Source organism: Beta vulgaris, chromosome 1 (genome assembly GCF_026745355.1).
Source record: "Beta vulgaris subsp. vulgaris cultivar EL10 chromosome 1, EL10.2, whole genome shotgun sequence".
NCBI classification, from domain to species: domain Eukaryota; kingdom Viridiplantae; phylum Streptophyta; class Magnoliopsida; order Caryophyllales; family Amaranthaceae; genus Beta; species Beta vulgaris.
The window spans coordinates 51198983-51212533 of record NC_079202.1 but is presented as its reverse complement, the minus strand read 5'-3'; the positions used below and the strand labels follow the sequence as shown (position 1 = coordinate 51212533).

Below are 13551 nucleotides of genomic sequence, written 5' to 3'. Positions count from 1 at the left end.
TGATTTTTTTTGACATCAATTTAAGTCATGAACTTTGCTAAAAAAATCATAAGATTGCATTTATGGTTTTTTGATGTTTGTATTTAGGTTATGCTATGACTCAATCCAAAATTAGTCATCTTATAATCCAAACCATAATTGGTCATCTTATGACGTAAGCAAACGATTTGTGAACATGTGGTAGTGCGACATAAAGGTTATTTTTTTATAATTCAAGTTTATTAATATGAATAACTTCAAAAATACAAATTAAAAAAAAAATAAAAATTTCACTAATTGTCCTATCTTTTTGAGATATATAAATAGACTTTCATTTTGCTATATTTTGACACTCTTCTGAAATTAATTATTTCCTCTTTACATTGTACGCGCATGAACAATCATTTTTGGAAGTTTTTATTATTGAAGAAGTTTTTTAATCAAAATTAATTACTACCAAATGAATTTATTTAGGATCGTTAATTTACAAAATAATTTATTTATTATCTTATATGATATTATAAATATCAAAAGGTATAAATATGTATTGATTTAGGAGAGAGTAAATAGGATGAATATAGTAAGAAGTGGGATAGAGAAGGACGATGTTCTTTTTTTGGGAGGGGAGGGGGGTTCATGAGTAGGGTGTATTTATCAAAATGAGTCATAATTCATGACAAACTTTTGTAATGCGAGAGAGAAATTTGATAAAAAAGAAGAATGACATGTTTTTTTGGGACATGAGCGGCCATACTCTCATAATTCATAACAGCAAAAGAATATACTCTATCGAGGTTTATGAAAAATGGTAGCCTTAAAGTCCCCAACCAAACCAACCTAAGGTACTAAATAGCTTATAGATGGATGGATAAGGGGATATATATAATCCTAGTCAGCAAAGAAATGAAATTAAGACATCAAGATTAATTGACAGTTTGACACTACAACTAGCTTTTGCTCATCTCACAAGAAGCAACCACAGTTTTCTTGGGTTTAATCACAGATACTTTGAAACACTTTCTCAGAGATATATCCCAAATTCCCAAGTGGGTTTTGTATTGTTACTATTGGTCGATGGCTTCATGTTGGTTCCACTACAAATCTACAATAGAGGATAAGAAAGAATAGTGTCATTTCGTAATTTTGCTTGTATGTAACCATCATTCCCTAAAAAAGGTTGCGACTTCATTATCGTACCTTTAAAGTTTTACTAAAAAAAAAAAAAATCAAAACGAATGTATTTGATCCATGATAACTTGATAAGAACATTTTTGGACTAATTTAACAACATTTTAACGAATCACCGATAACTAATGAAAAGATTGTATAATAAAACTTATGTAACTCATTGCGTGCACTACCACAACTACAAGGACACTAGAGATTTAGGATTATAGTAATTTTAGACGAGGTCGCACGAAGTTCAAAAGAACTCGAGTAGAGAACACTAAGAATAACATGGACATTCTGAATTTGCGAGTTTTTTTTTTTTGTAAGATGAAGAGGACTCACTTGAGGGCGGATAAGGGAAATTCCTCAAATAAGTCACATGAGGTTTGATCACTAGACCTCAGGATATGAGGTGAGAATCGATGCCACTACTCCACCACCTCAACCTCGATATACATGCGAGTTGTGAGCAACCACTGATAAATACTAAAACCGTAACTTATAGAACTAATATATTGTATTGATACTCTCTTTCTTTGTGCTTAGTTGTTGGGCGTATACAACATTTTTTTTGATAACTCATACGATGGGTTTAGTAAAAAATGGACTTGATATCTGAAAATTGTGTTCAATACTAATATGAAATACTTATTACACATTACTATCAATAGCGAGTGTTTTAATTAGACTCGGGAACAATTCTATCTAAATTTCAAAACTAATAACTTGTGATTTAAATTTTATGATCTTGTATTAACAATAATGAAAACTGGATGGAAAAGTTTTTTTCCCATAAAATAAAAAAATTTAGGAAGTGTTTCCTAAAAGAATTGTCTGAATATTAACGTGTGACTAACAGTTATAGAGTCGTGTATCGAGATTATGTTAAAACTGGCTTATGACCTGTATGTTTAGTTGCTCATGGGTTACTCAGCATACTGCTTCCTTTAGATGCTTGAATAAAATCACAATTTGCATCACGATTGTCATTCACCCATACGTCCGCTTCCTCTTCCGCTCCCTTTCGCAAATCCGCTTCCTCTTCCGCTCTCTATTTTGGCAATCACGCTCACACTTAACAAGCCACCACTACTTGCATTGAGAATTTTGACATCCGTTATCAATATAGATAATTTTGGTAGATTCTACAATTTAAGGGAGTGATTGTCTAAACAAAATCAGTAGTTAAATATATGATTTAAAATTTTATGATGTCGTATTGAGAATAAATTTTATTTTGGCTTACGACGCATATGTTGCACGATTATGAATTATGTCCTATCTCGGCTTTGTAGATATATTCTAGCAGTATATGAGGATGATCTTAGAAATCCAATGTGGGCACCCCCGGGTGGATATAAAATGAATCCTGATTGGGTAGAGCTTCGAAAAGATTATGAAGAGACCAGGGGTCAGGTGACTCCTTAGTCCTTACTTAGTATATCTCGATCATGACGATGTCGATGTAGTGCTGGTTGTTAGGGAACTGACTATGGGGAGAGAGTGATCGTGCCATTCTGTTCGATAATAAACTAGGGAAGGCACCATTTGATGGTGGGTATGTTCACAATGGCCTTTTAAAGGCTGCTCAGTGAGTTTTTAGTATGGAGCATGAGGTCTTGAGGGGTTTGATTGAGAAAAATCCTACTTATACATTGACGCTTGTTGGTCATTCATTGGGCGCTGGAGTAGTCTCGTTGTTGACACTTGTGGCTGTGCAAAATTTGGATTTGTTGGGGAACATTGAGAGGAAGAGGATCAGATGCTATGCAATGGCTCCCCCGAGATGTATGTCCTTGAATTTGGATGTTCGATATGCAGATGTTGTCAATTCTGTTGTGCTCCAGGTATGACCATTATAGATATATATTTTGGTTTACACTCCATCTTTATTCACCTAATAAGTATCTTAAGTAAACCAATTCACTTCTTATGAAAGGCTCTGTCTCATAAACAGGATGATTTCTTACCCCGGACAACTGCTGATTTGGAAGATGTGTTCAAGTCACTGGTTTGGTAATGTTGTTATGCATCTTAGACTCCATCAGTCAAATCTCTTTTTGTGCAAAAAACTTTAGTAAACTGGACAATTACCTTGAATACTAGGTTTCAACTCTGAGATGTACTTCAGACAAACATGATAATATAGTTTTCTTTCTCCAGAAGATTACATATTACAATGTTTTTTTTTGGGTGAACAACCAAGGTATCCACCGCCGATAGCAGTGACTAATCCCCTCACCCCGGGTGCTCCACTTAAGGGTAAAGGGCTGGCCAAGAATCTCTTTCCATTCCCAAAGGTTGTGAGAACAGCCCTATCCTGTAATACTATTTCTGACCATGGAATTATTTGGATTGAAAGTGAATACCAAATCGCTCTTGATGTAAGTTCCTCAATTCTTTTCCTAGAAGTACAGGTAGCTATTGTATGGCCACTTTAATTAGCTTGTCAGAATTATCTCAAGCAGGAATATCCTGGAATTGTGCAATATGAAACAAACTAACTTGCTTTAAATATGCTTGTATGTTGCAACTAGATTTGGAATCTTAACATACTTGCGTGGTTGGTTAAGTTTCGAAGAAAGACAAACTGGTTTGATTTCTGAAACCCCTGGTATGAATTGATTTGGTTAGATGGAAAATTAGCAGTGTGCACTTAAGCAATTAGTAGAGTACACTTAGAGTGCACTTGCTAATTATAGTTTGTACTTAGCAATTAGTATTTGATTGTATTAGTAACAGAAAATAATCACACTAATACAATCAGCCACAATCCAACGTATGTTGCCAATATAATTTAGGCAGACACTATACAAGTATCAAGTATCCAGCTGAGTCTTACTATTAACTGATTAGAGATGATCTAATTAACAATCTGGTCTGATTAATTTTTATAACTGCATTATTAATATTTTGCAGCTATGAATTGATTGTTGAAGATTCTTGGAATATTGCATCCAACCAGAAGAACTACCATACCTTCCATCAGGCAAATAACGACGGATAGTAAATGGTATCTTGCGCTGACGAAGTTCCTTCATAGTGATCTGAAAGATATTTCACACAAGGAAAACAAGCCAAGGTCATTGAAAAAAGGTCTCTGAATTGCAGCTCAGCAAATCACCAAACGTTCAAAAAATAAAACACTCAAAATAATCCTCAAGTTTGAATCTATGATTTCATTTACACATTTATACTCAGACAAAACGAACATATGTATTTCCCGGACCTACAAAAGATCTCAAAGAGCTGGGTATAGATGTTTGTCATCATCGCATCACACTTATTTAAAACTCAAATAATTTTAAAAAATATTCGAGTCACCATTTCCCATAATTGTTCTTCAAGAGAACAAAAAAAAGATAGCTACTCCCTCCGTCACAAAATATAGTTTCCATTTTCATTTTGGGTGTCCCAAAATATAGTTCCCATTTTCATATTTAGTTCCACATTTTTCCGTAATTTGCCTAGAAAAATCGTGTCCTATCATTTATTTGTTTCTTGAATTTTGTTTTTTCCTTTGTTTATTCAACCAAAATGTTACAATTAATGCTCTTTCACCAATTATCTCCATTCTCTCTTCTAAAATCATCTTTTCCCATACAACATTTATTTAAATAAACAAAAAATCTTTATTATCCCAAACTTGCATAAATTATCGTGAAAAAATGGAAATGGAAACTATATTTTTGGGACGGAGAGAGTATTTTATTAGAGAAACCATGGAGACATACAACTTTCAAATGAGTCTTTTTTTACTTTCAAGGTGTATAGTTAGTGCAAATAGAAAGTAAAATTCAAAGCTCAGACAAAATGAACATATGTATTTTCCCGGGTCTACAAAAGACCTCAAAGAGCTGGGTTAGATGTTTGTCATCATCGCAATTAAAACATTTTAAAAACAAGTCAATAAACTTTTCGACGGTTGTTCATCCAAAGGATAGATACTTTTACACAAAAAAAACAAATGGACACATTGAGCAATTAGTAAGCTCTCGAACAATTTTTTTATTATTAAGAAATTAAGTCAGTCGAAGGACTAACCCCTACAAAACTACTCGCCTGTAGGAAACGCCAATACAGTGGCGGGTAAGACATGCATAGCATGCAAAGGAAACACTCCAGCATAATAGCTCTCGAACAATGACTAAAAGTTTATTTAATTAATTCAAATGCAATAAAAAAAAGTTGCCTCATTACAACACTTAAGAGTTCAGCAAACCATCAAATAATCACCAAAACTTAAAGTATAACGAATTTAACAATATAACTGTAGAGGGTTAAAAAAACAGAGATGATAAATTTTAAGACACACAAACCACGACGAATTATCATCGTCCGCCATTAGAGATCTTCGAAGGTTGCTCTCATAAAAACCCTAAAGTGTTTTGTCAAAGAGACAGAAAGGAGGCGAAGAAATCTTGAAATCATAATAACAAAAGTGAAGGATTATTTATAGAAGAGCAAAAAAAGCGGATATCGTTGGTATTACTCATTGGGCCTGCACCTAAGATTATTTGGGCTTTCGAAAACGGGCCTATGAATTAATTACTACGTTTTAATTCGTTTTTATAATCTTCTTTAATAAATCCAGTATGAATCAATAAATTTTGCACGAGAAAAATACTTGAAAACCAGTTTTAAATCAGAAAAGTTGATAAATAAAAAGGTACTCCCCGTCTTAAAATACTAGTTTAAGGGGTCGTTTGATTGAAGTTGGGAAGTATAGCTTCTCTTGAATTTGCATTGCCCATGAAATTTCATTTTCTAGAAAGTACATTTTTTTGTTTGGTTGAAAATGGGAAATTCTATTTCCCATGGGAATTTCTACTTATCTAGGGAGGCCCAGGTAAGTTATTTCCTCCATTTTGTAGGAAATAGAGATTCCTAGAGAGTTCTACTTCCCATGTTTTTGCCAATTGAACAACAACACATATACCTACTTGCTACAAATTCTAACTTCCCGTGTATTTGAAGGTTAACCAAACAAGCTCTAATATGCACATGATGTGTGCGTTAATTTCAAAACTTGTTATTCTATTATGTACTTCATTCGTACTATAGTTATGATTACACTTGAAGTATCAGAGATTAATAGTTAGATGAATTGAAATATATTAATTCACTAATGAAAAAAACTAATAAACGTTGTGAGTGATGTTTTAATACTAATTTTTTGTAATTGAATTATGAACAAAAAGAATACACATAAGAATTCCGTTAAGATATTGTATGAAAGTAGCATTTGTTATATTCTCAACGGAGGGTAGAAGGTTTTTGATGGTGCAAGTAAGTTAAAAAAAAAAGTATTTTCTTCATTTTTTTTCCATGAATAACTCAATCAAAATGCAATAAAAAAAGTATATGTTATGCTCAATATCATTAGTTTGATTTGTTTTAATTTATGCCCTTTACTCGATTAGTTTTTCCTGAGTTGGGGTATGTTCTCTTCGGCATAAAACAACTTAATTGAATTGAACTGAAATGAATAGTGATATGTGAGAGTAAGGGTCTGTTCTCCCCAGCTTATTTTCAGTTCAGTTCAGCTCCAATCAATTTAGCTCCAATCATTTCAGTTCAGTTAAGCTCCAATCAGTTCAGTTCAATTCAGCTCCATTGTTGGTATAATTTATTTTACTAATTACTCTTAAAATTATTATTATTATTTATTTTTATATCATAACTATTAAGTATTATTGTTGTTGTTGTTGTTTCTATATATTATTGTTGTTTATTATAGTTTTACTCATTATTTACTATTATTATTAGGAGGAACATGGTTTAGGTCAAAGCACAAATAAACCCACGTTTTTTAGCCCCTAAACCAATCAAATCGCGTCAAGACGGTTTATGATGTAATTTTCGCGGTCCAACCCAATCATTATTTTTATTACTAAATATTATTATATTATTAAATCTAATTATTAAAATAGTAATATTAATTTACTTCTTAAATATTATTGTTATTATATATATATCATAATCAAGTATTAATATATTAATACAAATAATATAAAATAATATTCCCTCTGTTTTTTTTATCTTTCTCACTTGGAATCTTGACACTATTCATGCATAGAGAGAATCTTCTCAAATGTTATCAATTTATAAGAAAAAACATAGTCATGTGGGGTCTTGTTTGATTCGTCTCAATTAGTACTTTATTAATATTCAATCGTTATAATTTTTAAGTTTAAGTTTTAAAACGTGCATTGGGAGACGCGCACATGAAAGTGAGAATGATAAAAAAACAGAGGGAGTAAATATTAATTATTATTAATAATAATTTATGATTATTAATATTATATATTTATAACTATCATTTTAAAATATTCAAACTATTATTATTATTAATCATTATCATTACTTATCATTATAATTATTATTTAATATTCATAATATTATTATTTAAATATTTATTACATTCAATTTAATTCAATTCAATTCAATTCAATTCAATTCAGTTCAGTTTAGTTTAGTTCAGTTCAGTTCAGTTCAGCTTTATCTCCAGCTTCAATCAGTTCATCTCCAATCACTTCAGTTCAGTTCAGTTTAGCTGTTTTATGCCGAAGAGAACAGGCCCTAAAAGTATTGTCTATAGTTGAGCTGAATTGAACTGAATTAAACTGAACTGAATTGAACTGAAAATAAGTTGTGGGAGAACAGCCCCTTGGTCAAATTGAATTAAGGGTCTGTTCTCCCAAGTTTATTTTCAGTTCAGCTCTGGACAATACTTTTACTCTCACATATCACTATTTAGTTCAGTTCAATTCAGTTCAGTTCAATTTAGCTCAATTCAGTTCAATTGTTTTATGACGAAGAGAACAAGTCCTAAAGAGTATCAAAGGTAGTGAGTGTTTCATATTTTCGAGGTGCACGTCATATATACCATCTTCTCTTATAAAAAGAAGTCAAGATATTTTGTGCATTTAATCTTTTGATTGAATTATTTGATGCATATACCTTTTTTAACTTTTTTAGAATGGTAAGTTGAAATGAAAAAGGGGTCTCTTTCTTTTGTATTTTTTTTATTTCATTAAATCATTATGGGTAATTTAGTATTTTCAAAGGGGGACACCATCTTCCCCCTTCCCTTATATAATGGAGATTTAATTTTTTTAATTGAATTATTTGACGCAGATACCTTTTTTAAACTTTTCTAAAATATAAGTTGAAATGAGAAAGAGATTTTAACCAACTTTTAAGCATGATTTGAAACTAACAAACCATTCACTATAGCCTATAGGATAGGGTTGTGACTTGTTCCCGTTGGAGATTACTCTTATTCCCCCTACAATATATCTCAATGGTCCAGTTCTAAATTTAGATTAGGTTGACTTATATACGAAAAATTCGATCTAATACAATGTAGTTGTAGATCTCATAAAACACCCCCCCCCTCATTTCATTTGTGTAGTGATGTAAACCAGAGTCCAGATTCTCTAGAGTTTTAGTGTATTGAACTATTAAAGGTTGCTGGCTTGGTTACATGCTACCTTATTCTACACTATCATGTAGGCTAGCATAGATAATTAATGCTCTCTCTTTTTTCTATTTTTCTGTACCTAGGCAGATTTCTTTTTGGCTGATCCCACTCACTTTTGCAGCCGTTATTTTGTCTTCTTTGTCTTTGTCTTGTTGTACAGCTCCTACAATGTTGGTAGGGTTTCTTTAGTGTACAAAGGATATATATAGGACTCTCTTGTATAGGAAGCGGTAGAACAAAAGAAATAGGTTGTAAAGTTTCATAGATAAATGAAATAGAAAATCTGGAAAGTTTTTTCCACAAAAATCAAAGCTTGAGTTTTTACTTCTTTTCATGGTATCAGAGCAAGGTTGATTGCTCCTGTTTTCTTAAAGTTGTAAAAGCTCAAGTCCTCTATCATGACTGGTGGAGATGCAGGAAAGAATGAAGGAAATAACAACAACCCTTATAAGGATCCTCTCTTTATAGCAGTGAGTGATAATGCTTCTTCATCTCTAGGAAGTATTGTTTTTGATGGAAGTAACTTCATGAGTTGGAGTAAGAGCATTAAGATTGCTCTTGGAGCTAAGAACAAACTGGGTTTCTTGAAGGAAAACACAGCAAACCAGCAACTGGTTCTGAAGAAATTCAAAAATGGATAAGATGTGACTATATGGTCAGATCTTGGATCCTGGCAACAATGAAGCCAGACATTGCTGGAAGCTTGGTTAACATGGATTCAACTAAGCAACTGTGGGAAGAGATACTAGAGAGATATGCTCAAACAAACGCTCCACAATTGTTTCCATTAAAGAAGGAACTTTGGGAGTTGCAGCAGAACAACATGAGCATCAGTGAATACTACTGCAAGCTCAAAGGTATTTGGGATCAGATAATGGATTTGGAAGGGATCCCTGAATGTAGTTGTGGAGCTATGAAGAAGTGTACATGTGAGTTAGCAAAGAAAGTCATGGACTTACAAGCCCAAGAAAGGTTGATTGAGTTTGTCATGGGTCTGAACAGTGGCTATGATCAAATGAAAACAAATTTGATAAGCAGTGACCCTCTATTACCTGTGAATAGAGCCTATAACTTGATGCTTCAAGTTGAAAGACAAAAACAACTTACAGGAGAGATCACTGCTGGTCTGGAAGCAAGTGCTTTAGCTGCTACTAAAAGATTTCAACCTAAAAGCTTGGGACCTCTACAACATTTTCAGAAGAAGGACTATTATAAGAAGTTTAAAGAAGAGAAAATGGGAAGGATCTGTGAGCACTGTGGGAAGAAGGGACATTTGAAGGTAGAATGTTTCCAAATTGTGGGATACCCTGAGTGGTACAAGAAGCCAGATGAACATTACAAACATGCTGGAAATGTCATGAGAAATGCTGAAGATGAAATGGAGGACAACCCACTGAACTACAACAGCAATGGAAAAGAAGCAAGTGTAACCAAGTTAGACAACACCTTTGTGAACAACATTGTTCAAGAAGTGCTCAAGGCAATGAATGAGAAGCAAGCAGGAACAAGCTCTCAAGCTAACTTTGCAGGTAAGATCTCTATTTCCAATGCTGTAGTTAAGAAAACTCTAAAAAAATCTCATAACTGGCTTATAGATTCTGGAGCCAGTGACCATATGACAGGTAACTTAGACTTATTAGTCAATATCAAGAAGTTAAAGGGTAAGATAAAGGTTGGACTTCCAGATGGAAGTGAAAAATATGTCACTGAAATTGGTGATGTTATCCTAAATAACATGATTACTCTAAAAAATGTGTTTTATGTTCAAGACTTTCATCACAATCTGCTCTCAGTTGCTAAGTTATTAAAGGAAGGAGATCTTAAGCTTCTTTTTGATAAAAATGGTTGTGTATTACAGGGCCTTTCCATTGAGAAGGGTATCTTGTTTGGAACAAAAGAGCAGGACCTTTATAGACTTGTGAAGAAGGAAGAGGCAGAGAAGAATGATGATCTTTATGCTTCAAAGTTTTCGAAGAGTTGTAATAGTGTAGTTAACCTGAACACTATTCATGCTAGGCTAGGACATGTTTCTTTATCTAAAATGCAACATTTGGTTTTTTGTAAGTGTGAAAACTTGAAAGATTTTTTTAGTGATACTTGTTTTGTTTCTAAACATCACAGGCTGCCATTTACTCTAAGCAAATCTATTGCTAGTAGTTGCTTTGATTTGATACATGTTGATTTATGGGGTCCCTACAGGACTAAAGCTCTAAGTGGGGCTAGTTATTTTTTAACAATTGTGGATGACCACAGTAGAGTCACTTGGACTCAGCTTTTATCTAACAAAGAACAAGTAAAAGGAACCTTGTTAAGTTTTATAAACCATGTTGAGAATCACTTCAACACCAGGGTAAAAACCTTGAGAAGTGATAATGGTACTGAGGTTTTTCAAGAGGAATGTAAGATGATGTTTGCAGAAAAAGGAATTTTTCATCAAAGAAGTGTGGCAGGAGTACCACAAAAGAACGCAAGGGTGGAAAGGAAACATAGGTTTCTACTTGAAACTGCCAGGGCACTGAAGCTTCATGCAGGTATGCCTAACTATTTGTGGGGTGAATGCATTCTTGCAGCCACACATTTAATAAACTTATTGCCTACAGCTGTTCTTAAATGGGACACTCCTTACAAAAGGCTCATGAAGAAAGAACCCACCTATGAACATCTTAGAATGATAGGTTGTCTTTGTTATGCTAGTCCTAGTCAGAAATCTAGTGACAAGTTTGCACCTAGAGGAATAAGGTGCATCATGTTAGGATATCCTTACTGTCAAAAAGGATATAAAGTGATGGATCTTGCCACTAGGAAGGTTTTCGTTAGCAGAGATGTTGTCTTTAAAGAGAACATTTTCCCTTTTCTGCTAAAAAAGAATGCTTCAGGTAATAACATCCATAATGACAGATGTTCTACTGATGAAAATGAAAATTGTGATATGCAATATGATGAACTAACTCATATTCTTCATGAAGTTAACAGACAAGAAGAAGATGAGATTAATGTGGCAGGTACAGATGAAGAGGAGATCCATGAAGAAACTGAAACTACTACAGAGGAAATGACAACTCTACATCAGCCTGTCACAAGGAAATCTTCAAGAGAAAGTGAGATTCCAGCAAAATTCAAGGATTTTATATATGCAATTCCAGGCAAAGGAAGTACAGCTGGAAATGCAAATGCTCACATAGAGACCATGAAGAATCTGGAGACAAGTGGTTTGTTTAGCCCAGACTACTTATGTTCCCTCAACAATGTATTGAGAGTTAGAGAGCCTCTTCACTACAATGAAGCAGTAAGAGATGAAGGATGGGTTCAGGCTATGCAAGAAGAGCTTGATGCCCTTGACAAAAATAACACATGGGAGATGACAACTTTACCAGCAGGGAAGAGTGTGATTGACAGCAAGTGGGTATACAAGATAAAGTTTCAACCTGATGGCAGCATTGATAGGTTGAAAGCAAGGCTAGTAGCCAGAGGAGACAAACAGGTTGAAGGAAAGGACTACAAACACACATTTTCTCCTGTGGCTAAGTTCACTTCTGTAAGGACCGTAATTGCTCTAGCAGCTAGTCAACAAAGGCATCTTCATCATCTTGATATCAACAATGCTTTCTTGCATGGATATCTAGATGAAGAAGTTTACATGAGGCCTCCTAAGGGTTACAAGCATGCTACAGGGGACTTAGTTTGCAAACTGAAGAAGAGTCTTTATGGCCTTAAACAAGCCTCAAGACAATGGAATATTGAGTTAACTAAGTTCCTCATTGAGCATGGATATGAACAATCAAAGAAGGACTACTCTCTCTTTACTAAAAGACTTCAGAGGACTCAAGTCATCATCCTTGTGTATGTGGATGATTTGCTTGTGACTGGAAATGATCTTACAGAGATCTCTCAAATCAAAATGGCCTTGGATAGTGCCTTCACTATCAAAGACCTTGGCAACATGAAGTATTTTCTGGGAATAGAAGTTGCTAGAAATGAACAAGGGTTATGTTAAACCAAAGAAAATTTATTCTTGATATCTTGAAAAGCACTGGGACTGAAACTTGTAAGCCTTGTAAATGTCCTTTCCCTAAAGGATTAAAGCTTTCTACTGATCAAGGTGAGCTTCTTCAGGATCCTGAATTCTACAGAAGTATCATAGGGAAGCTTCTCTACCTAAATCTGACGAGGCCTGATATCTCTTATTCAGTCCAACAGTTACGTCAATTCATGACTCAGCCTAGACAACCTCACCTGCAAGCTGCTATACATGTGATCAAATACTTAGCAGGCACAATCAATGTGGGGTTATTTTACTCAGCACAATCTGAACTCAAGTTACAAGCCTTCTGTGACTCAGATTGGGGAAACTGTGCTTTCAGTGCACGCTCTCTCACAGGTTATTGTGTTTTCTTGGATAAATCTCTTATCTCCTGGAAGACTAAAAAGCAAAAAACAGTGTCAAAATCATCCACAGAGGCAGAATATCGTTGTATGTCTCAAACAACTAGTGAGATTGTATGGCTAGATGGCATCCTCAATGATTTGGGCTTTCAGATTCCTACTCCTATTGATCTACACTGTGACAATAAGTCTGCTATTTATCTAGCCAACAACCCCATTTTTCATGAGAGAACAAAACACTTAAAGGTTGATTGTCACTATGTTAGAGATCATCTCACTTCTGGATTCTTGAATGTACTTCATGTCAGATCTTTTCTTCAACTTGCTGATCTTATGACAAAATGTTTGAGTGAGCAGCAGCATAACTTCCTCTCTTCCAAGTTAGGCCTGTTCACCACTAGTCCAACTTGAGGGGGGTATATTGAACTATTAAAGGTTGCTGGCTTGGTTACATGCTACCTTATTCTACACTCTCATGTAGGCTAGCATAGATAATTAATGCTCTCTCTTTTTTCTATTTTTCTGTACCTAGG

The 13551-nt window shown here is 34.1% G+C and overlaps 3 pseudogenes; 1 reads left to right on the top strand and 2 right to left on the bottom strand.

The window, feature by feature from the left end:
- Positions 1 to 2352: 2352 nt before the first annotated feature.
- On the top strand, positions 2353 to 4951 carry LOC104905586 (uncharacterized; annotated as a pseudogene).
- LOC125494566 (small nucleolar RNA snoR69Y) lies at positions 4339 to 4432 on the bottom strand (annotated as a pseudogene).
- On the bottom strand, positions 4946 to 5039 carry LOC125494562 (small nucleolar RNA snoR69Y; annotated as a pseudogene).
- Between the last annotated feature and the right edge of the window lie 8512 nt (positions 5040 to 13551).